General features: G+C 44.6%; 1 long non-coding RNA gene across 1 annotated transcript in view; it reads right to left on the reverse strand.

Moving 5' to 3' along the window:
• LOC147456806 (uncharacterized) overlaps window positions 1–20908 on the reverse strand; it is a 97272-nt gene extending 76364 nt beyond the window's left edge. Inside the window, exons 1-3 of the long non-coding RNA XR_015188264.1 lie at window positions 20774–20908; window positions 20565–20686; window positions 20361–20455 (exon numbers count right to left, since the gene is read on the reverse strand). This is a non-coding gene — a long non-coding RNA (uncharacterized LOC147456806). The remainder of the gene's footprint in view (window positions 1–20360; window positions 20456–20564; window positions 20687–20773) is intronic.
• Between the last annotated feature and the right edge of the window lie 3101 nt (window positions 20909–24009).

Raw genomic sequence — 24009 nt, forward strand, 5'->3', positions numbered from 1 at the left:
GAGCGAGCAACCACGTCATCACTTTGTGACATACCCCCCTCTTGAACGCATTGTAATCACCCTCGATTACGCCTGTAAAACAGACAGAGGCCATAATCTGTCTTAGCAGACACTGATTGTTAGTACCGACGCACTAGGAACACACATCTAGCACATGTACCAATCGACAGTCACATCACACGACATCACAGGACATCACTCGACATTCAACATTCATTCAAATCTTAGACCATGATATATCGGCAATGTAGCTAGCAATCGCATCTAGATCCACTCAAGACCTGATCGATGCCCGATTGACTAACCCCTATTGCAACCATGTCTATTCGACATCAATTAGACCAAAATGCTGCAATCATTTCATCTATCAATTCCTGCATTAAAAAACAAGTCAAGAACAGATCAGTTTCATATTCAGGAATTCCATTTTATAAAGTCATACAGCAGAATACTAGCAGCTCTCAGTATCCCTGAAGCTCAAAGAGACATCAACGACTCTAGTATTCTAAAAATCAAGGCATCTGTTGACAAAGGAGCGGAGTAACTCCCCTCTTGTGCATCCCACTGCACCAGATCTGCAACCAAGCTGAATTTTGGGTTCCATTTGGAGTATACTATGCTATATCAAAAGCTTCGAGGTAAAGTTTCACAATTTGAGGAGTATCTGCTAGGTCCTCCTCCTCCATCTACTTCGCATCCAATGCAAGATAGTTCTTGAATGTAAGCAAGAACCGCCTTCGTACTTTATCCTTATTCTCTGTGTCCTTATGTACCAAAATCTGTTCAGGAACAAGGATCTCCTCGTTTTCCTCCACTTCAGGTTGCTCATCAGGCTCCCCATCATTAGGCACATCGCCTTTAAAAGGTTTCAAGAGACTCACATCAAATGCATTGTGAATCCTCCAAGTGTTAGGCAGTTTCAATCGGAAGGAGACATCATTGATCGTTTCAAAGATGTGGAAAGATCCGTAGTATCTCATACTAAGCTTTGGAAAAAGCCTCTCCTTTCCTTTCTTCTTTCTCAAGCGTACCTTCTTAAAACGTAAGAGCACCCAATCATACTCCTTCAATTTCAAATCGCGACGATGGCGATCCGGTGCCTTTTTCTATTGTTCTTGAGATTTTTGCAAAGCCTCGCGAACCTTGGCAAAAGCCGTGTCTAAGTCGCGCGTATACTCATCAACTTCAAAAATCTTATCTTTTGTTCTTAGAAAGGGTGGGACCTTCGCAGCACCTTCAACAATCACAAATGGCGCCTTCCCCGTCAAAGAGTGTATCGTGTTATTATAGGCAAATTCCACCAAAGGTGGATACTATTCCCATTGAATCTTCTGATCCGAGATATAAGACTTCAATAAATATAAAACCACTGAATTGGCAATCTCAGATTGCCCGTCAGTCTACGGGTGAAAGATGATGAGAACTGCAACCGTGTGCCAATGTTCTCCCAAATTGCCTTCCAAAACTAGCTCGTACATCTGGGGTCCCTGTCGAAGACAATTGTCTCAGGCATGCCATGTAATCTAAAAATCTGGGCCACAAACGAGCTCGCTAAGTGATCCGGCTTGATTGTTTTCTTGATTGGAATGAACTGAGCCTACTTTCTAAATCTGTCAATAACAATCTAGATACCATCGTGACCACTCTGTGTTCTCAGGAGATCAAAAATGAAATCCATTGCAATACTTTCCCAGGGGTGGGTGGGTATGGGTAAAGGCTGTAACAATCCCTGTGCTTTATGCCTATCAAACTTGACCTTCTGGTATACCAAGCAACTGCACATAAACTCATCCACATTCTTCCTGAGTTTCGGTCAAAAGAAGTATTTCTCAACCCCTTTCAAGGTGGTATCAATGCGGCGATGACCCGTAAAAGGTGGACAGTGGCATTCAATCATAACCTTTTCTCTTAACGACTGTGTAACGCACATGGTTTTCCTCATCAAGTAGCCATCCCGAATGGAATACCCCGCTACTGTCTCCCCATTCCGTACTCGTATGAAAACGTCTGCAAAATCTGGATCTGTGGCATACTAGTCGACCATATCCTCGAAGCTCCTATGATGTATCGCAAAAATAGCCAAAACCAACGGCTTCCAAGACAAAGCATTTGCCACCAAATTCTTCTATCCCTAAACATGGACGATCTGGAAGTGAAACTGTGACAAGATATTCGCCCACCGTATCTACTTTTTCGAAAGTTGCTTCTGTGACAAGAAGTAGCGCAAAGTCTGATGGTCTGTAAAGACAGTAAAATCCGCTCCGAGTAGGTAGTGCCACCACTAAGTAAGAGCATGGATAACCGCCAAAATCTCTTTCTCATAGATCTGTGCTGTCAATTCCGACCTTAAGAACAATCGGCTCGTAAGCAATGACATGGCCTTCTTACATTAAGACCGCACCCAGACTACGACCACAAGCATCACAATATACTTCAAATGACTTCTGCAAGTCAGACAAAGTCAAAACTGGTCCCGTAGTCAATTTCTCTTTCAAAGTCTGAAAGGCAGTCACCTCTATGGGTCCCCACGAGAAAAGGGACTCCTTTCTGTGTCAAGATATGCAAAGGGTAAGCAACCTCTACAAACTTTCAAATGAACCGCCTGTAGTACAAACACAGTCCCAAGAAGCTTCTAACTTCCTGGACATTCTTCAAATCGGGCCAATCACGGATAGTCTCTATCTTGGCCGGATCCATCCGCACTTCTGCTGCTGAGACAATGTGTCTCAAAAAGTGTATCTCTGGTAAAAAAAAATTCACTTTTCTTTGAATTAATCACTAACTTGTGATCTCGTAATGCATGAAAGACCTGAAGCAAATGATCTCTATGTTTTGGCTCATTCTTGGAGAAAACAATGATATCATCAAACAAAGTGCCAACAAATAGCCTGTACTCTCAAAAAATCATGTCCATCATCCGGTTAAATGTCGCAGGAGCATTGGTTAGGCCTAAAGGCATCACCAAAAACTCAAATAACCCAAAAGTCGTCTGAAAGGCTGTCTTGTAGACGTCTCTCGACGCGATTCGGATCTGATGATATCCACTCTTCAAATCAATCCTACTAAAGCACGAGGATCCCTGTAATCTGTCAAGTATATCATCGATCCTAGGAATCGGAAATCTGTTCATGAAGGTGATTTTGTTGAGAGCTCTATATGTTGGAATTAGGGTTGCAGAGAAACACACACAGCTTGGAGAAGACGAAGGAAGCTCAAGGTACACAATAGAGAGTGTATTCCTTAGTGTGCAATGGAAAGATAGATAGCCCTAGAGTGATGGGCGTATATACAATGCACGGGGGAAAAAACCTCCTAAAGAGGGAAAAAATGCCCCGGCGGTCCTAGTGTGTTCACACACATCACTACCACATGTATATGGTAACAAATCCCCCCTGGAGTGATGCGGTGAACGAGAGCTGGCACATGAGTAAAGGGAAGTGCCATGCCCTGAGGACAGGATCAGTCCACAAAGGGGAGTAAGCCCAAAGCTTTGCGGAAAGCTTCAAGCTTCTCACGAGACAATGCCTTTGTGAAAAGATCTGCAAGGTTGTCCTGTGTTGGCACATAAGCCAAGCTGATCTCTCCTGCTGAGAGCCTCTCCCTGACATAGTGGTAATGCACCTCAATGTGCTTTGTGCGAGCATGAAAAACTGGGTTCCTCGCAACTGCCAATGCGCTCTGACTGTCAGTGTAGATAGTGTTGGCAGTGTCCTGTCCAACACCCAAGTCAGCCATAAGGCGTCTGAGCCATACACACTCAACCGTAGCTGTGAAGACTGCCCTGTACTCAGCCTCACAACTCGAAGTGGCCACAGTAGGTTGCTTCTTGCTCAACCATGATATACATGAACTGCCAAGCATGAAACAAAAACCACTTGTGGACACTCGCGTGTCAAAACAACCAGCCCAATCTGAGTCCGAAAAAGCATGTAAGTCTGGCGGCAATGATCCCCCCTTGGGATAAAACAAGCCAAGATGTAAAGTGCCACTAAGGTAGCGGAAAATCCTCTTGACAGCCTGCCAATGCTTAGACCCTGGGCTATGCATAAATCTGCTGACCTGCGAGACTGCAAACTGAATATCTGGCCTCGTGTTGCATACATAAATGAGGCAGCCAACAGCAGTTTGGTAAAGAGTGACATCAGCAGGATCGCCAGCATCATGTAGACTCAACTTCAAACCTGTTTCCATGGGAGTGGCAATAGGTTTGCAATCCTCAAGTCCAAACTTACATAGCAATGTCTCTATGTAACTTTTCTGACACAAGGTAATACCACCATCACACTGCTTAAACTGTATACCCAAGTAATGATGCAACAGCCCCAAATCTTTCATCTTGAAAGTAGCATTCAAATCAGCCTTAAATTCAGCAATATGTCTCTCATTTGGTCCAGTGATCAGCAAATCATCAACATAAAGAACCACAATGAGAAATACATCATCCTCACGCTTTACATACAATGTGCTTTCTGTTGGACTGTTACGAAAGCCTCGTTTAACCAAATGAGTGTCAGCTTTCTCATACCAAGCACGAGGAGATTGCTTCAACCCATACAAAGCCTTCTTACATTTGCACACTTTGTCCTCTTGTCCTTTTATGACAAAACCGCGAGGCTGCGTTACATAAACTTCCTCAAATATGTCACCATTCAAGAAAGCAGTAACAATGTCTGATTGATGTACATCCCAACCAAAATGAGCTGCCAATGCACATAGAAAACGCACAGTAGTCATACGACAAGTGGGAGCAAAAGTCTCTTCATAATCTATGCCTTTTTGTTGTGCATAACCCTTTGCAACAAGTCGAGCCTTATGGCGATCGATCTCACCATCCGGCTTGCGTTTCAACTTGTAAGCCCACTTCGTACCAATGGCCTTTTTGCCAGGAGGCAAATCACATAAAGTCCATGTGTCATTCTCTATAAGTGCATCATATTCTGATTTCATGGCAGCAATCCAATTTTCTGAATTCTGTGCTTCATCAAAAGACAGAGGCTCCTCAACATCATGTAAACTAGACACAGCCAAAGCATAACAATCTGATGCATAAGATGCATGGCGAGAGCCTGAACGAGTACGACTAGATAAAGGTGCATCCAATTTATTGTCACGCAAAGTGTGCACCAGCCATTTTGGCATACCTCTAGCCTGCTCATTTTCAGCCCTTTCCTCATCAAGTACATCATGTACATCTGCATCAGTAATAGGCTGTTCTAAAACATTTTCAGAAACCCCCATAGGCTGTACATTTGCCTCATTGGAACTTACATTCGTATTTCCACCACTGAAAAGAGGCAACAAAGTGTCATAAATGTCCTGTGAGCTTACATTAGTGTCTCTAGTACATGACAGCAAGGGTTGAACAGAATCTTCCACAAACACTACATCCCGTGAAACCAAAATACGTTTTGTTTGCGGATGATACAACCTGTAACCTTTGCTTTCAGCACTATAACCAACAAAAATACATTTGACAGCCTTATCATCCAATTTTCTGCGCTGCACTTGTGGCACCAAAGCATATGCCAAACAGCCAAAAACACGCATGTGCTCAATAGAAGGTTTTCTATCATGCCATGCTTCATATGGAGTAATAGACTGCAAAGCTTTCGTAGGACACCTGTTAAGTACATAAGTGGCACACATGATGGCCTCAAGCCAAAAAGAATGCGGCAAAGCTTGACTTTTGACCATACATCGTGCCATTTCCGTTAGTGACCTGTTTTTCCTCTCAGCAACACCATTTTGCTGAGGTGTATAAGGCACTGTACATTGGTGTTTTATCCCACGACTAGCCAGAAATGCATTAAATTCATGAGACATATACTCCCCCCCTCGATCGGAACGGAGGGTGCCCATAGTACATTTTGAGACATTTTCAGCCATAGCCAAAAATTGTTTGAAGCACATAAAAACTTCGGACTTCGCTTTAAGCGGAAATACCCACGCATGCCTGGAGTAATCATCAATGAAAGTCACGAAGTACAGGTAATTGCCCAAGGACGGAGTTTGCATGGGCCCACAAACGTCACTATGCACAAGCTGCAACCTGCATGTGGCCCTAACTGAACCATCCTTTGGAAACTTAGAACGCTGCATTTTACCCAGAATACAGCCTTCACAAACATGTTTGATAGGTGCTTCAAGAGGCGGCAAAGAAGCAACCATATCAGATTTCTGCAAACGCAGCAAACTGGCAAAATTCAGATGACCAAAACGTGCATGCCAAAGTTTTGCATCTGAAATAGCCCTTGAATCTACAACAGCATTTGCAAAATTTTGTCCACACTTGTCATACAAAGTGAGCTTATACAGCCCACGGCACAAAAGCCCAGATGCAACAATTTCATCACCAAAACTGAGATCATGAACTGTACATCTGTCATCCACAAATTTGACTACAAGTCCAAGTCTAGCAAGTGCGGATACAGACAATAGATTCTTCTTGATCCCAGGTACATAAAGTGCATCAACAAGTGTGAAGGAACTGCCATTAGCAGCAGTGAGCACAATCTTTCCAACTCCCTGAACTGGATAAGAGGCGTTGTTGGCACAAGTGACTGAATTCCCATGAGGGACAGACTCGAGAGAGGTATACAATTCACGATGTGAGGTAATGTGCTTTGTAGCACCACTGTCGAAATACCACACATGTGAATCTGCAGCAACTGACAAGCATGCATCATGGACAGCAGGATTGTAAGTGCACTCTGCGCTAAAAGCCCATTCTGCATCAACATCAGCATCACAATCTCCTTTCACAGAAGACTCAACAATGGCTGCATTTGTAGTGGAACCAGCATTTGCAGTGGAACCACCCTCTTTCTTCTTAGCCTCTTTGGCCTTCAACTTAGGACACGACTTGATCAAGTGATCATTATCTTTACAATAATGGCAACGCATCTTCTTTTTGCCCTTATCACCAGAATTGCCAGACGAAGTGCTGCCAGCAGAAGCATTAGGAACAGAATTTTTGCCACTCGCAGCAGAACCATAAGAAGTGGCTGCATTACTGTTACCACCCTTTCTTTGAGAAGCAATAAAAGCCTGTTCAACTGCACGCTGCCTAGTCCTGTTTTTTCTAGAAAGTGACTCTTGCAACAGCAATGTGCATAATGCATCAAACTTGACAACTTCAGGATTTCCTTGGGTCATCAGTCTCCAAGTACTAGCAAAAGTCTGGTAGGAATCTGGTAAGGCATCAAGAACAGTCTGCACAAGGGACCTTTAAGAAATGACTTCACCTGCAGAAATGAGTTGCTCATTGATATCCTTGACACTAGCAAGGAAAGTGTCCATATCATCTTCCTCATGCATAATCTTCGACTCTAGCTCTTTACGCAGCAAAGCAATTTTAGCCTCATTGCGGCTTGCATAAAGACCTGCTAGAATATCCCAAGCCTGTTTTGCAGATTTTGCTGAACGGATGTGAGGAATAATGGTGCGCTTCACAGACAACGCAATCAATGCATGAGCCTGCGCATCCTTAACATCCCAACGAGCTTGTTCTGCTGTAGGCAAAACAACTCTAACAGCTGCAATCCTTGCAGCAAGACCTGCAACATCCTCAATATCGCCTACATCTTCAGAACCAGGACGTACATCAATGCCCTGCACAATGTTCCAGACACCTTTTGACACAAGAACGTGTTGCATCATATAAGCCCACATAGGGTAGTTGTCCCCATCCAACCTGTCCTCAGCAGCAAACATCTTGAACACATCTGTGTTGTTGTTGTCAGCCATGGTAAATGCTGCACCTGATGTGAAAACTGCTCGAAAATAGGAGAAATGGAGCGGGAACAACTTGTGCTATATAGCACAAACCGTAGAAGACTATAAGGCACCTGTTATGCAGAAAACGGCACTGACAGAAAATCTGCACAAAATGACGAAATAACCTGTGCAGTACTGCCCGTAGTGGAAACGGAGGCCGAAATGAGCCCAAATCAAAATTCTGAGCAGACCAAGCTCTTCGAGCTTTCCCAAAATATTTGTCGACCTGCGAACGCTTGCCAAAGCTCACTGAAATCGGAGAAAGTGAGCAAGCGTGTGCTGGAGCAGCTGGCGACTAAGCCCGGGAGGACGTGACCTGCTCTGATACCAATTGTTGGAATTAGGGTTGCAGAGAAACACACACAGCTTGGAGAAGACGAAGGAAGCTCAAGGTACACAATAGAGAGTGTATTCCTTAGTGTGCAATGGAAAGATAGATAGCCCTAGAGTGATGGGCGTATATACAATGCACGGGGGAAAAAACCTCCTAAAGAGGGAAAAAATGCCCCGGCGGTCCTAGTGTGTTCACACACATCACTACCACATGTATATGGTAACACTATAATCGATGCACATTCTCCAAGATCCGTCTTTCTTCAAAACCAACAACACTGGAGAGCAATACGGTGAAGTACTAGGCTGGACAAGACCCTTTTCCAAGACGTCTTTTCACTTGGTTCATAATCTCTTCGTTCTGGGCTCAGCTCACACGGTAAGGTGATCGGTTCGGTGGTGTGCTTCCAGGCGTTAGATCAATAGTATGAACTTCAGAACGAGCAAGTGGTAACTCGTCTGGCAAGCGCTCTCAGAAGCAATCGACATGAGAGTGGAGAAAATCTTGGTGTTCTTTATCAAGTTTAGACATTTGTCCTATCCTCATCACTCAACTCTTTCATAAAAATTGAGTAAACAAACAGATTGGATTTCAATAATTTAGAAATGGCCGAAGCCGATACAATAGGGACAGACTCGCCCTTCAGTTTAATGTCAAGTACAATGGTTCTTCCCTTCTCTGTAGTCAAGTCGCTTTTCTCGCCCGATAGTCGACTACAACGTTGTTCTTGTGGTACCAGCGAGTTCCCAAGAGAACATCACAACCTTCCAAAGGCATTATGTAAAAGTTCTCATGCCCCAAATACCCCTGACAATGCAACCGAAGTTTGCCAATGACAGGTGCAATGGCTACATCCCTGCCGGGTGCAGCTAGAACAACCTCCGCAAGTGGTCCCATCCGATCGGGAGTGATCTCGAGCTGCGCCGCCAATTCCGATGAAATGAAGTTAGCCTTGGCTCCTCCATCAAAGAAGATCAAGGCCTCTTGGTCTTTCACTTTGCCCCAAGCTCGACAAAGTTCTCATCCAACGTGCTGGGAACGTGCTGAAATGCCGGGTGCAGCTAGAACAACCTCCGCAAGTGGTCCCATCCGATCGGGAGTGATCTCGAGCTGCGCCGCCAATTCCGATGAAATGAAGTTATCCTTGGCTCCTCCATCAAAGAAGATCAAGGCCTCTTGGTCTTTCACTTTGCCCCAAGCTCGACAAAGTTCTCATCCAACGTGCTGGGATCGGTACCCATGCAATCTGGAACCAGTCCTGTTTTCATTTTGCCTTTTCTTCCACGTTCCTCAGCTGCTCTCGAACTCTCAAGCCTTTCGTTGTCCTTATCGTTCTGTTCTTTCTGTCCTTTTTACGGCACTTCGCGGAGATATGTCCAGTTTCCCCGCATCCAAAGCACTTCCTCTCCATGATAAAGTGAGCCCGTTCCTGAGGAGTAAGCTTGGGTCGTGCATCTTTCTTTTCTGAGATGCTCTTTCTCTTTCTACTTTCATTTGTCGAAGTCTGTTCAGCTCTTTGCGTCATGATCTCATCGGTGGGGTAAGTCAGACTGCCAGAGTGGATGGCAAAACCCCATTTCGCATGACGCATCAACTCCTGAATAGAAGCTAACTTCTGTTCCAAGCAATGATTTCGAATCTCTGTAGGTAGACCCAAGGTAAACCGCTCAATCTATTCCTTGAACGAGATCTTAAATGAAGACGCGGGGAGAAAAGAGCTCCAGAATCTCTCGCAATAAGCGTCCACTGTATCGTTCTTGGTCATCCGAAGACGGTTCAAAGCAGTTCGTATATCACGTTTATACTCTCAAGTCAGCCAAGAAGAAATAAAAAGCCTCTTTGAATTTCAACCATTTAGCTGGCGCAATCTTGCTTAATAGAAGCGTGGACCACCAAGTTCGAGCATTCTCCTTAAAGTAAGAGGCGACTCTCCGAATCTTAAGAGTGCTCTGAGTAACGTCCTCCCGCGAAAGCGATGTCAAACTGCTGAACAAAAGACAAAGCCTTCGAAGCATCTCTATATCCCGAAAACGTGTCAAATTCAATTGACTATCCACCTTCTTTAACCTCTCGGACTTTCTTGCTTTTGTCTTCCAGAAAGTCATACTGGTTGGCTTTGTAAAAATTCTTCCACTTTGCATAAAAGTTGTTGTCATCAGAGGCTAAACGGTCAGTAGATGAGTCCTCTATAGAATTGCCACTCACTGGGCGAGATTTAGACTTCGTTGCCTTTTTCTTGCCCTTTTTGAAGCGTTGTTTCTTGCTTCGCTTTTTGCCTTTTCGGTCTTATTCGCTCGAACCAGATGAGCTAGAAGAACTGTCAATAGAAGCACAAGAAGAAGAATTGGGTACTCCTTCAAATCGAACACGCTTCTTCTGTTTCTTTGCCTTTTGAAAGGTCGACTCACGACCCAAATAACCCGAGAAGTCAGTGCCTTTCTTCTGCTTTTTGTTGTGCTTTTTAGCTTTGTTTTGCGCGTCAAAAAGCTGAGCAATCCGTGCATCAACCACCTCTTCTAATTCCTTCTTTGAATACTTCTTGTGAGCAGAAGGTTTCTTGAGAGCGGGTTTTGGAGTGGTGTTGTGGTTTTTTGTCACTGCTCGTGCACCTCCTGAAAAGAAGTCTCGCATATATATTTTGCAAATTTTGGGTCCTTCGCAAAATTGAGCATCATCTTTGTTGCATCGCCAATCAATTGACGATGCTCCATCTCTGGACGCTCCACCTGAGTATACCGAGGCGGGCCATACTCCTTGCCGAAATCTTCGTTGTGATCCCTTCCCGCATCTCCGAATGTAGAGGGATTGATCTTTGCTGAAGCCATAGGTGCCGCGAAAAAAAAAAAATTGGGATCGAATTTCCCGTAGAAGAGTAATCGGCCGTGCTCTAGCCTCTAATACCACTGTAGACTTGGACACTCCAAGTCAAGAATCTACCGCGACAGCACCAAATAACCACTTCAAAACAATTCACAGTTCACAACTGATTCAACACTGGCCCGACGGAGTTCTCTGCCTAGAGATATTGGCCCCAAAGATTGGGGCCCCTTTCGGTATTTCTTTTTGTATTTATCTGAGTTCATAGTACAAGAGTGCGGACAAGCGCTCACACTAAACTCTGCGTCCAGATGCCCTGAGTTGTGAGAGGCCTGCTCACATATTTAAAGGTACAAGGGATGCCAAAAGCAGAGCCCCAAAAGCTGAAAATCAAAAGCTCAGAAGCTTTGTAAAAAAAAAAAAACAAGAAGGTTTTATTTCTCTCTCTCTCTCTCTCTCTCTCTCTCTCTCTCTCTCTCTCTCTCTCTCTCTCTCTCAATAAAATAAATAAAAGAATCTCTCTCTCTCTCCCATTGCGTGGGAAAAAACAATGCCAAAAAGCTAGGCCCAAAACTGCCGCAAAAGCTGTCGTACAGAATTCCGCAAAACGCGGGGATCCGTACAACTATCACATGTCAGCCCGCCACATCAACAAATCAAGATTAGGGTTTCAACAAATTAGGGTTTTTGATTTTCTAGGGTTAGGGTTAGGGTTTCCTGCAGAGCGGACAGCCACTTCATCACGTTGTGACAGATTAAATCAAAGAGACCAATACAGACTCTGGCGTGGCAACACACTCACCTCCAACCCAGAACTCATGATACAATGGGGTTGTCTAGACTAAGCTATGCAAGACGTGAAGACGTGTTGTGCATGAACTCCAGAAAATAGACTCAGACTACTGACCACATAAAAGTAGCTACTGATCTAAACCCACTACGGATATATACAAACATAAGAGCCACCAACGGCTGCAAAGTATCCACTCCAGCTAAGCCTATCTCTGAACTGTGGTGGTGGTGCACTGGCGACGATGTCGACTGGACCACCACCCGCATCCCTGCCATAGTCCGTCCAAAGTGAAACCCAAGCCAACTGTGACTAACTGTCTGTCCCATGCCAGTGACATTGTAGCCCTGCTATACAGGTTGCCCGCCACAAAACCACTCACCGTCTCAGTGAGAAACAATTGAAACTACTGAAACTGCTAAAAGATCGTAAGGCTGCAAAAATAAACCACTACTGCACTGCACTGCCATGGTGAAAAGACTGGCATGCACTCTCCCAAGAGAAAGAGTAGTCGCCACAACCGCACCCGAAGTATTAGTCTCTAGAGATGGAGCCATCAAATCAATGGTGGAACCCCACTGCTGGTCTAGAGGCTGCTGCGCTCTGCTGTCCATAATTGGGCCGCTTGTGAAGGAAACAGCCACCTGCTACTACAGGGCAGAGTGTAGCACTTGTAAGGTAGTATACTGAGGGCGTCGAGTAACACAACCATGGCGGTGTGCACTAGCAACACCGTCGCAACAAGGAACGTTCTACATGTGGGACAATGGCAACGATTGAAACTCCTCAGGATACTATTGATTGTAGTACTGAACTAGAGGCTGTGTGTAGAGTCCCATAAATTGTTGAGGACCTGTTTGCGACGGTCTGCATTGGTGTACCTCATCCAGTCCATCCATACTCCACGCCCATTGGAGCCTGGGTAGCCCTATTTTCATGTAGAAGCATTTCTTAAAATCCTTATACCTGAGCTTTAAGGTCATCAATCATTTAGGAGTTTATCTTCAAGGCTTATTGTAGTGCGAAAATAGTAGCATCCCGATCGACGATGGCTCTCTCAGTGACTCGCAGAGATCCCTCCATAGCTGCGCAAGTAGCGGAGTGACGTTGATGTGTAGTCGCTAACTGCTCTGTTCCTAACTCTATGGTGGTATGCTAGAGGACGCGTAGGAGCGGAGTGATGCTGGTGTATAGTCACTAACTACTCTGTTTCTAACTCTATGGTGGCGTGCTGGAGGACGCGCAGGACCACGTGGCACTGCTGGTGGGCTAGGATTAGGTATGGGTGAAGTGGTTACAACAGGTGTAGTGGTACATTTGGGATGGTTGGTGTTGATGGATGGGAGGAATATTTACTAGAGGGGTGATATGGGAGACAAGGGAGAAGATGCTCTGAGGGAGAAGCGGCCGAGTCGTCACAAGGAGTGGAAGTAGACGCTGGCACAGTAGAACAAGGAATGGAAGTAGACAAAGAGCGTCCCGTAAGATGTGTCACCCTAGTTTGTTGGCTATCTGACTCTGGCAATGAGCGTAGAGACTCTAATGAGTCCTTAACCACCTTGGCTTTTATCTTTTTTTTCTTCTGATCTTTCTGATCAATCTCAGTAGTTAGAGATTTTCTTTTCCATACAGGCATGCAGTCAGGTACTTTTGTCAAGTGGTAGAGGTGATCGTTTCATGCTCACACGTTCGGTTAGACAGGGATGCCCTCTTACCCCCTTCCTCGTTCTGTTCTATGTTGAGGCGATGAGCAGATTTTTGGTTTCACAGCAGGTTGGTCTACATGGCTTAGCGCTCCCTATTCGAGGAGACGAGCTACTGGATTCTAAGTTTGCAGATGACTCGGCTTTGTACTTAGAGGGCCAGGAGGCCAACCTTCATAGGTGTGACCAGGCTCTTGAGACCTTTTATTGTGCAACAGGCGCACTGATCAACTAGAGAAAGACAGTGGATTTCTCGATTGGTAGTGCTCCTACGCCTGATTGGCTACCAGGTGAGCGTTTCAAATGGATTCCCCTAGGGACTACAGTTCGATATTTGGGCTGTCACGTTGGCTTGAACTTGTCTCTTGAGCAGCAGATTGCTCCCCTCCTCCTGTCCATCAGGACAAAGTTGTTATATTGGAGCTCTGCACAACTTTCTCTAGCAGGCAGAGTTGTAGTGGCCAACCAGGTGTTTTTGGCTACTATGTGGTACATCACTTCTTGTTGAATCTTTCCGAGTTCCTGCATCAGCCAGGTATAGAGACGGGTCTCTACTGAAACTCGGTGTAAACAACCCCCCACAAGTGACAATGTTGTTTTCAAAGAATCCGAGTTGTGGACATATGTGGGAGAACTTGTGGCATAGATTCTGAACCAATTGCTCTTGAGACTGGGCACTCGAGGTTGTTGGCTTGGAAGAGTTGTCCATTGGCACAAGTGCACTGGGATCATTGAGAGTGGTTTTGGAGGGACCCTTTCTCCTCAACCCACTATCCAAGTGTCCCTTTCTTTCAGTACACTATTCGACTAGGACGTCACATACTGGCAGCACAGAGAGAGGCTCGTCCTGCTGCAGCACCTCATTGGCAGGAGGAGAGTCTCGCAGTTGAGTTCTTGTCAGCTTTTTGAACGAGGTTGTGGGAAGCCAGACAGCTGTGGCGAGTCACTTTGTCCAATGGCTGGTTGCACATCAAGCTACAGCAATGGGGAGCTCGCTTGTACATAGTGGTCCCTCGGTAGCATACGCAACTTGTGACCATCTTGTGGAGAGTCAGAGTCATTGTCTTTGGGATTGTACTCTGGCACAACAGGTTGGTTTCGTGTCCTTCGGCTGATGCCAGCTCTTTCCACAGCACGACAGTACACTTGGGGGCAACTGCTTGGTCCACTCTCACGGGTCCGGCACTTCAGTTTGAGCTATCCTCCACCAACAGGATGATAGTGATGGGTCGACCTAGACTCTAGACTGCTATAGAGCTTACCCCACGGGAGTGGTGCAATGAGAGAGAGGAGTGTTGGGAGCTCATTTGCGGCCTGACACTCTGGTTCATCTGGCGGGCCCGTTGCTTCCGCATCTTTGAGACTCGTCTTGTACCACCAAGAGAGAGTTCGAGATCTTTGGCTAGAGTTGATCCATACTCTCAAAGGACAGTTCAAGAGACTCCGGGGCAGCTCCGACCGCATGCGGGAGCGTAGAGAGGCCTTTCTTCGACTCTGGTGCCCTGTGCCTTTCTTCACCATGGTCCAAGGTGTGCTCAGATGGCACTACCATCCACCTGTGTGGCTTTTCCCTCCTCCCATATCTTGATTTTCTTGATTTAGCCTCATTGTACATATGTTGTTTTCATTGGGAGAGTCTCCCCCTTATGATTGTTGTAGCCCACTCTAGTAGAGGTGGTTGTGGCCCTATAGACAGTTTCATTAACTAATAGAAGGATCTTTTTCTCGAGAAAAAAGAAACAAGTACATGGTCCTCGTCGTTAGGGGAACGCTCGCCATCATACAAGCCTCCCTCTCACCCACCTACGTCAAGTCAACAACATTGGGTTCCTACAAGAAACCGGCTTGACCCTCCACAGCATGACACACCTAAGTAATCTCCTACCTCAACCTCACTACCACCAACCCCCGCCTGTCAACTCCACTGCTCCATCTCCTCCTCCTCCTTCCCTACCCTCCCCGCCCGTCTCCCCCTCTAGACCCTCAACCTTGTCTCTCATATTCCACCATCGATTCAGGAACAAGACACTATTCAACATCTTGGAGATTTCTTGGCAGTGCTTTTGCAACGAACCATTTGGCTCGAGAGAGACAACTCTACCTGAGAATGAGACTTTTGGTGCAAGCTTCTCCTTTTGCGTCAGTCCCTCGCGGGTTGGCCAACACACATGGCTTGAATATTGCATCCTGACAGCACGGAGAGAGGCTTGACTTGCTGAAGTGAATCATTGGCAGGAGAAGAGTCTCACATCAGAGTTCTTGGCAGGCTTTTGGGGACACCTGTGTAATAATTGACAATCAAGGAGTCACCATGTTCCAGTGGCTAGTCACCCATCGAGCTACTACAATTGGAAGTTGAATGTTGCATATTGGCCACTCAACGACATAAAAGCAATGGTATCAAGGCTATTTTTAGAAAAGAAGGGACGTGGTCTATTTTGAGGCTTGCATGTGCACGCCAATCGTGAAGAAGACGGAGGAGGATTTGCTCGAGGAGCACCGTGGACACGATCACTTATGGGAGAGAGGAGAGCAAAGTCAAATCACTCTCTTTGTGTGCGTGTGGCTCCAAGGAAGCATTTTTGTTTCGAGGGGCAAATGAGCACGCAATAGCTCTCTCTCTCCTTCAAGCTCTGTGGCATCATTTTTTCGAAGCCCTTTTCAAAGGGTGAACACCCAAGGGGCAAAACTAAACCCCCAAACCCAATTAAAGGAGCATGCCCACCCCGAGCACACCTCCAATAGTCAATGTTGTGAAGAGATTCTCAAAAGTAGCTTTGCAAGAAACGAGAACCGACAACCGACCCTACACGCTCCATTGTAAAAAAATTTGAGTTGCAAAAAATTGCAGAACTTGTCAATCACAAGTCTCTATATTTTGATATCGTATTCTCACAACTTCACAATGACCAAACATAGCAAGCAAGATCTTCTTGTTGCATCGGAATTTAAGGATTGTTGTCAATCGAAATTGGCAAATCAACTCCTATGACATTTCAAGAATATCTCATCGATAGAGATTGGCCTCTCCAAGGCTTTTGCTTCAATAGAAAGTACATCACATTTGACAGTACCAAGCAGAAGGGCTCTCGCCTCCTTGACCTCCTGAGAGCAATCTTTTGGCTGACCAATAATTTGACTAAGATGGTCGAGAATGAGCTTGGCCATAGCATTCTAGTCTCTTACTGTGCTCCCCTTCTCGTCAGTGATAGCTGTAATAGAATCCCTTCTTTTAACTAATATGTTAAGAACATAGGGAAGATTGGCTCTTAATGCTTCCATCATTTTGCACGCATGTGACGAGCGAAGAAGCTCTGGTTATTTTCAGCCATGTGAAGCAAGGTCATTCTCCCTTAACACTTAGCTTGAACCTATGTACAGAGGAGCTTGATGGGAATGGGATAGTGCTAGCTAGGGTGTATGAAAGAGAAACATTGTGCACACAAGTGAGTGTGTATTTGCTAGATTATCACTGAAGAGAATTAGGTTCTAAGATCAATTAACTTGGACTCATAAACACGATCTAGCTCACCATAAACAAGGGAGATGTAATGCAAAAAGGGGGCCCTGTATGGGCAGACCCAAATTGGGTTTAAAGGTGGGCTTACCGCCCAGGTGAGATCCGCTACCAGACGGCCAAGGTTCTTAGGTGCGTCGATCGCGGCTAAGTCAGTCAACAAATTGTGGTAAGCGATGACAGTGCATCGTTGGACGATGATGAAGACGCAAGCAACCGGTTCCCAACAGGCCAGACCCGACAAGGGACTTCAAGGTAGTTTTGGGAGGCTCCTCGGTGGACGCCCATCAATGTGGCCGAGTTGCGTATGTCCCCTCACAAAGGGGTGGTCAAAAAACCCTAAGAACAAGGTGTTCCCACCATGTGCATAGTTGATTTTGAGACTATTTGAACTTGTTTTTACACAAGGGTGTGGTGAGCATTGAGAGCTTTTTTAGACGCACACACACATACTTTTTCAGAGCTTCAGATGTGCAGGAAAAGCAAAGAAAGCTCTTTTAGACGCACACACATACTTTTTCAGAGCTTCAAATGTGCAAGAAAAGCAAAGAATAGAGCTTTTCAAGCTTTAAGTTTGTTCAAGGCATTAATTAATGAAGTCTAGCTCAAGATTTGTGGTATGGGCTTAATTGAAAGCTCTCAAGACGGACTATGCACACACATTGATGGGCGTCCACCGAGGAGCTATTGAATGCAAATGCAAGTTCCTAATGGCAAATTAATAAACTCTAATGCTAATTAATCTTTCAAATAGCCAGTGAGTAGTGGCCCAAGAAGTTTTTAACTTAAGAACATGCTCATGCTAGCCAATGGAATACTAATTAGGTATGCGATATTCAATAGAAGAGCAAACCTAATGGCTCTAGCTAGTGATGACTAAGGAATGCTAATCGTACTAACACGCAAATTCATAATAGCAAACCTAGCTAGCATACCCGTGCTTTGATACCACTTGATGGGAATGGAATCGTGCTAGCTAGGGTAGTGAAAGAGAAACATCGTGCACACAAGTGAGTGTGTGTTAGCTAGATTATCACTCAAGCGAATTAGGTTCCAAGATCAATTAACTTGGACTCATAAATATGATCTTGAGTATTTGTTAAGCCATCACAAGCTCACCATAAACAAGGGAGACAATGCAAAAAGGAATGATCTTGTTTATTCATGAAATGAGCTTTAAGTAGCTCTACAACCTTGCACCAATATATGTGGGATAATTCCACCTTTTCTCTCCTTGACTCCTACTCTAGGACAAAACTCACACCTTACAGAGCTTCTCTCTCTCTCTCTCTCTCTCTCTCTCTCTCTCTCTCTCTCTCTCTCTCTCTCTCTCTCTATATATATATATATATATATATATATATATATATATATATATATATATATATATATATATATATATATACACACACACACACACACACACACACACACACATACGAATGGATCACACCTATGAATGTAAAGGACAAAATTTTACCACAAAAATCATGGGGCTTTAACAATCATAATTTTGATGAACTTATTTGAGTTCGTGGAAAAAATAGGACATTTGTGGTCTAGAAATATGTAGTATGGGATTGACCTAGAGAATTTGTTGGTTTTGCTTAAATGCAATAGTCTACCAAGCCCAACTAGTGGAAAATTTCAAAGTTTGCTTATTTTTACCATTAGAAGTGGTCTTTTAGCTTCAAGCTAAAGTAGCAATTTCCAAAAAATAACGTCTACTAGGAGTACTGGATTTCTTTCCAAACACTCCAAGGACACTTTTTGTCACAAATTACTGACGTGTCAAGCCCTGATGAATGGAGCCAACTTGCAAATGTCGGTCGACGGGCCTAAACCCTAAGAAGAATAAGCGACAGAAGAAGAAGTCCTACCAACTTATTGGACCCCGTCCGATGGGGCCCCAATGACATAAAGGAAGTAAAATAAAGCAAGACCCACAAAGCACTCACGTAAAAACTGATGACGTGGCAGTTGTACAGATTTTCGCTTTTTACGTTGGCAACTTTTTGGCATTGCTTTTGGACCAGAAGCTTTTGAGTTTAAAGGCTTTTCATGTAAAACTGCTTTTGGGGCCTAGGGCCTTTAAATATGAGGTTAGAGCTCATTCTCTAACATGCTTCCTGGAGAAGGTGCAAAATCTGGAGTCCCGGCTTGTACTGAGTTTATGCAATATAAAGAAATACCGAAAGGGGCGCCAAGGTTTGGGGCCAATACTCTCCGGTGTGGAATCCCACCACTCCGTGTCACGTGTCGTCTCTCTCTTTCAGTTCAGTTGTTGCTAAAGGTCTGTTCAGTCTGTTCTTTTCTATTGACACGTGGTGTCTGTCTTGTGATACTTTTCTGTCATATTAGGTTACCACACTAGGGTTAAGAGATACAAAACTCTAGAAAATTCTTTGGTTGACATGTAGACCAAATGTGGTGAATCATGTAACTCAAACAATATCACCGAGCTTCCTGCTCTGTAATGTCATCTTTTGGAGTGTGTTCAAGATATGCCTAGCAAGGACATATCCTTATGTGCAAGAAATCGATACGGGTGAGAAAATTGATAATAACATTGCTGGGAACAAATCTTTAAGGACAGGGCATACATGTATGACAAATGTAGTATCCCTCAAAAAGGGCGACTGCTTGATGAGCTTCCTATCAGAGATGCATCTCTTGGAATGAAGTCGTTTCCTACCATGAAACTCAAATAATCAATGAGCTTCCTAGGAGCCTTGTAGTGTGATCTTGAAAATGCTTCAGTTGGCATGTAGATCACATGTGGTGTACCATGAAACTCAAACAATCACCAAGCTTCCTACCCTGTAGTGTGATCTTTTGGAGCTCACTAATTGCAAGCTATTCCCTCCATGAAGCTCTATAATACGCGATTTTCATAGGATGCAAACCCGAGGCTTCTTTACATTCACAATCACCTATGCTTGCATCTTGGAGGCATGGGATCTTATGCAAGACTTTGACATGGATTAGAAAAATTGATAAGAGCATTGCCTGCATTTATATTCTTTAGTGTGGTTTGCAACTTTAATAATAGTTTCAAAGATATTCTACTCCTTCATTTCAATGGGAAATGTAAACAGTATAATCATAAATATTGCATGTTTAAACTACTGTTTGACAACTTTCAAGGAGTTATTTTTCTTTGCCCCTTGATGACACTTTTTCCATACACTCTCAGCTCAAGCAAGAAAGACACCAGAATAGAAAGTCTAAAGGCAAAGCTTTCAATCGGATAACCTTGAAAAGAAGTTTCTTTAAGGATTTGCGTTGCAGTAAGGCCAAAGTCCAAAACAATGTAAGGCAAAAACTCACCATGAATGGCAAATGATTTTGCAGTCCCACAATAAATTAAATGCAAGATGTACCCATGGTAGCCAATCCCGAGTGAGAAAAAATATTCCTCACCTTCCATTCATGTTTAAGCCGTGGGTACCGTTGCGACGCATTGCAGGTTCAACAGCTAGTGCTTGGTATTGATAGATCAAGAATTTAAGCGGAAGCTGATGAATCAAAAGGAAAGGCAATATTCAAAGAACAACCCCATTGGAACAAACTTAAACACAAATTAATAATGGAATTACACTAATTATATAGACAGACATGGCTTACAACTTTGCAAAGTGCGCCGCTCACGCGAGATACCATCACACCCACGGATTCAGCTGCTGAGCCCCTCTCTTTGGCTAATCAAACTTTTCAATCCTGGTTCGTTTAAGCTGCAGCTACGGCCTCTGCAAATAGGATGCGAAGTTTAGTAAGCTTTCTAAACCGGAGCTCAACGCAAGCAAAGAAATAGTTAACACGCAGGCGGGACTCGCCATAGAGAGAAGTTTGGTTTAATTTCGGCCCAACATTTCATTCCCGAGAGTCGAGACTCGAGCCTGAAGACTGAGAGTAGGATGAGAGAGAGAGAGAGAGAGGTTTGCCACCGTGCATGCATGCACTGCGTGAAGTTATTGCGCCTAATTTAACACGTGCTTTAGCCTGAAGTTTAAATTTGAACTTTGAAGTCACAACCTCTTTCGTTCAGAAGAAATGATAGTTAAGAATGTCCCACAACTACTGGCTTGCGAGTAAAGAAATTCAATTTCTTTACTAGATGCTGCGACAATATTCTCTCCCCACAACCCCCAAAAACAAATCCATGTCAGATGCCCCCTCCCTCCCACACGTCTCCTAGGCCCCTCTGCTCGATCGCCCTCCCTCGCCCTGCTCCTAGCCCCGCCCTGCCATGCCCGCCACCCCCTCGGCTGCAGCACTGAAGGAACTCTCCCCTACGACGATCGACACAAGAAAGAGAGCGATGAGAGAGAGAGAGAAGAAGAAGAGTACGCTCTGTGCAAGTTGCCCCCCCGTGCGCCCTCCCTCCCGCTCCTCTCCACCAGCTCACCGAGACTGGCCTGCATACACAGTCCGAGGCCCCACTCTTCCCTCCCTCTGCTCTGCCCTCCCTCCCGCTTGCATCCACAACACTCATCACCGTCGTGTCCGACAACAGCCCTAGAGAGAGAGAGAGAGAGAGAGAGCTTGCCCTGCTGTTCGCAAGCCCCACACACAGATTCTCTAGCCGCCCTTCGGCGAGAGAGAGAGAGAGAGAGAGAGAGAGAGAGAGAGAGAGAGAGAGGTTCGCTGGCATCACACGGGGAAGAGAGAGAGAACAATGTCATGCTGGCCACTTCTATGAGAGAGAGAGAGAGAGAGAGAGAGAGAGATGAAAAGGAAAAGAGAGGGGCATGCCCTGCACGTGGCATGTCCCCTCTTTCCTCCCTCACCCTTCACTTTCCTATATACCTCTCTCCCTTCCCTTTTCTAGCTCCAACTAATGAGCGATTTTCTGATTTTCTAGGATTGGGTACCCCATACTGGTAGCTTGCATATTTTATTTGATAGAATCTCTCGAGATCCTATCCTGCATCTACTTGCAACAACGCACCGTGCAGCAAAAACCGTTAGCAGCAACCCGGGTTCAAACTCAAATGTATGATTAAGAAGTCCTCTCCGCTGACCACCTCATCCAAGCGGTGGTGTTGCTAGTAATCGTGCCCCTGGATTTTAAAAAAAGTGTGTGCAACCCCCGTTCCCCCAGCTCCTGTTGTCGACAAACAGGGACCTTCTGCCTACTACTCATCACCCCCCGCCCCCAACGAGTGCGCACGCTACCTGCCAGACTCCTTTTCGCTCACCCCCCGCTCCCAACGAGTGCGCACGCTGCCTGTCAGACTCCTTTCGCTCGTCAATCAAAATCGGTATCTACTGTAGATTTCCACAAATACATTGTTTTTTGAAATGAGTCGCACATACTCACTTGAGATGTTATAAACTTTAACACCCTCTCTCCAGCTCATAGTGGACATAAGTAGTGAGACCAAGTTGATCAAGAGCACTATAACAACAGTTGTCATGCTGGGGATTTGCTATTATCAACATGTCACTTGAGAAGAATGTCATCTTGGGCACCAATTGCTTCATAGAAAATCGAATTGTAGACCACACTACGTCCAAGAATCCCCATTCGTGAACTTTGAACACATCACATCCAAACTTTTCTAGATAATGAATTTTGAAACACATCATGTCCATAATCCAACCAACAACAATGGATTGGTGCGTAGATCTATAGTATTTTAAATACATCGCATTAGTTCCTTGCGAGATGCAATGACATTGAACTCCGACCCACATGTCAAACACGAATAACTTGCAAGTCTATGTGAGGGAACACAGATTCCTCACCTGCATATGTAAAGCTAGGTTGAAGGAAGACATGCAGAGTTGTAGCCCGGTATCTTGTCAGCTTTAAAGCATGCGGCTAGATGCAGAGGGGGAGCTCATTGAAGGGGTATTGAAGCCACACGTACTCGATGAAGCAAATCAATAGTCTGCAAAGGGGAGCCCATTGAAGGGGCATTGAATCCATGTACCCACCAACGCAAAAGACATCACATTGTACACCTGACAGATGGGAAAAAGGGACTTGAAAAAGAATCAAAGGGACACAAACAGGTTGTAGAGCATCATGGCCAGATCGGAAGCCCGATACATGCTAGGAATGATGCTAAGTGAGGGTTTTATTAACTTTAGTGAGGGTCTCATTAAGGGGTTCATTCCATTGGGCATGCAACCCTTAGGGGCTAAGGTGTGAACCAAGACATCCTTGTTAAGAATCCTGTTTGAAATCAAGGAGACCATTAGTCCATTTATGATCAAAGAATCACAAGGCCACTCCAACCACAGGTAGAAAGTGCAAGGTAACGCCTTACGGTGGTCACCAACCATTACATCCATACATGAGATTATAAGGTAAAGAATCAAGGTGATCTCACCAAGACATTATATTCATCAACACACTTATGCATATCATGCGCTAGAATCACTCATCGAGGAAGTGTAAAGCAACTATTCAAGGTAATCACCCACCAAATAATACATTTATCAACTATATCAGTGGTTTAAGTATAGGTGTGTGTAGTAATCAACATTCTCCCATTCCTAGCTCGTGTCATCCCTTGACACGACCATGCACAATCTGGTTGTTAGGATTGTCTTCTTCTAGTATTCAAGGCTCGTCTTTAGCTTGAATTTGCTTTGTTTTTTATGATGCTCCCCCCTTCCTTGAGTGATTCATATCTGCTTTGTTGTTGCGAATACATGAGTTGGACTCCTATTGTCAAGGCAACTTTGCATTTTGTGACCCCTTCTTTCTTTGTTGTCACCTTTTGCCATAAAGATGTTGTTTAGTGTGTTTGTCATTGTCGTTGACTTGATGATGGACCCCCTCTTGGTATCCGGCAATACTTCACTAACTTTAACATTGTTGAGATTCTTATGTTTGTTGTTGAGAGCTCTCTTGTCAAAGTTGTCATTGCTTGTCAGTTGTCTTTGTATGCCATTCTTCGTCTTGCCCTTGCTTGCTGAAGCGTCGGTGTGTCCTTGAGGATAATATTTGGTCTTAACAAGTAGTGGAGACCTGCAGTTGTTGCTTTGATTTTACGACTATTGATTTGGATAGTCATTTTCTTATTGTTGATGTAGAAGGAATATATACAAGAAGATG

The sequence above is a fragment of the Adiantum capillus-veneris genome, chromosome 5 (assembly GCF_014529385.1).
Source record: "Adiantum capillus-veneris isolate H3 chromosome 5, ASM1452938v2, whole genome shotgun sequence".
NCBI classification, from domain to species: Eukaryota; Viridiplantae; Streptophyta; class Polypodiopsida; order Polypodiales; family Pteridaceae; genus Adiantum; species Adiantum capillus-veneris.